Below are 1871 nucleotides of genomic sequence, written 5' to 3'. Positions count from 1 at the left end.
GTGTGTGTGTGTGTGTGTGTGTGTGTGTGTGTGTGCGTGTGTGTCAGTGTGTGGCACCAACCAAAAGTCGCCCTCTAGAGGACTTTTAGTCTAGCTCCGGTGTAAATGTTGAGCACTCGGCCTAAAATAGGATTGTAAATTTGGAAAAAATTCTGAAAATAAAAAAGGAGAAAACGATGACACGAGACGCAATCAATAATTCTTTGTTTGCACAAATCAAATTTATCATGCAAAATTTCATCGAGTCAATATTTCTTCTCCCGATCTAATTTGACTGTTGCAAAGTGAGCTGGCGATATAAACGAGCTTTTTCTTCTTGGTGAATGGATGCAATATGAAGAAAATGAAAATCGCTGTATTGTTCCACGGATTTCAGCCGGGGAGCGAGGAGAGTTTGATCAATGACAAAATTGTTACTCACAGATATGTGAGCCTAAACAAACATGAAGATTGCTTTGCTGCCGAAGCGTATGTTAAAGTCAAAGAAATTACAAAATGTTTCTGATATTTTGTAATCCAATTTCTAGATTGGTTAAAAATAATTCTCCAAACAATAATATTTAGCTTGTTTTGCTCACAGTTGATCTACTTTAATTGTTATACTTCCTACCTGGTATTTTGCAGTTTGTATGAACTAAAAGTAATTTATTGGGTGACTCAACAGCAACGAAACACAAATTTTACGCATATCAAAAAAATAAGGATCACACAACAGGCCCCTTAACTGTAAGAAACATTCAAATAGATTCTTCAAAATCTTTCCACTTATTCGGTCTTACTATCACAGTTAATCACTCCCGGTGAAAGTGCATCAGCGCATCCTTAAATAGCTATGAACGAATCCCAATAACTGGCCTTTCTTTTTGGTATCCGAAGGTAATTCACTCCCTATTCCTAGTTCATGTTTAACAAAGCTCAGCTAAATCATACAATGACGTTTTGCTCTAACAACTGAGATGGAGTGCTACATCATGTGGCCTCCTACTTTACTTTTAAGGACCACAAACCCAAATGCCTACTAAACCCTAAACATAATTAAGCTCTCTTAAAGTGAATTAAGTATAGGTAGCTAACGTATTCCTGACGTTATTAATTAAAACATTTACATCTCTACGGCATTAGACCACATGACCTTTAGAACGCTATTATCAAGAAGAGCTACGGTAATAAAAACAAGGCAACTGCAGATTCACCCAATATGACAATTTTGGTCCGTTTGGGGATAACCATTCGACTACTCTTTAAATACGTTGAATATTGTTCACAGAGGTAACTTACGTGGGGGAGGGGTGCTAAAAAGTTTCTGGCTTTAAGGGTAACGCGAAAGGCCTGGTTGGGGGCCCAAACTTCCGAGTTCTTTTACAGGGCTTAGAAAAACTTAAGGACCGCTGCAATAAGTGTTTGAATCTGTTTATTATATATATATATTAGGTTGGCAACTAAGTTCCCGCCGTTTTTTTTAATTAAATTTTTTTAAAAGGTTTAATAAAAAATAACAACTAGCTAATCAATAATGTATTCACCCTTGTTGTTTACAACTTCTTCCCAACGTTCAACGATATTTTTAATACCTCGTTAGTACAAATCATCCGATTTCGACTCGAAAAATTGATCCAACCAAGCTCTTAATTCTGCATCAGTATTGAACGAAACTCCGCGCATTGCATTTGAAAGAGATCGAAAGAAGTGGAAATCCGTTGGTGCCAAATCAGAAGAGTACGGCGGGTGTGCCAACGCTTCCCAGCCATGCGTTTGAATGGCTTCCTTGGTCATATTGGTGATATGAGGGCGGGTGACGTCGTGCAGCAGAAGAAATCCATGTTGACGATTAGGTCTTTTCTCTTGAATAGCCGTGTTGAGTCGTTCGATTT

Source organism: Octopus bimaculoides, chromosome 5 (genome assembly GCF_001194135.2).
Source record: "Octopus bimaculoides isolate UCB-OBI-ISO-001 chromosome 5, ASM119413v2, whole genome shotgun sequence".
In the NCBI taxonomy this organism is placed as follows: domain Eukaryota; kingdom Metazoa; phylum Mollusca; class Cephalopoda; order Octopoda; family Octopodidae; genus Octopus; species Octopus bimaculoides.
Note: the sequence above shows the minus strand (reverse complement) of the source record.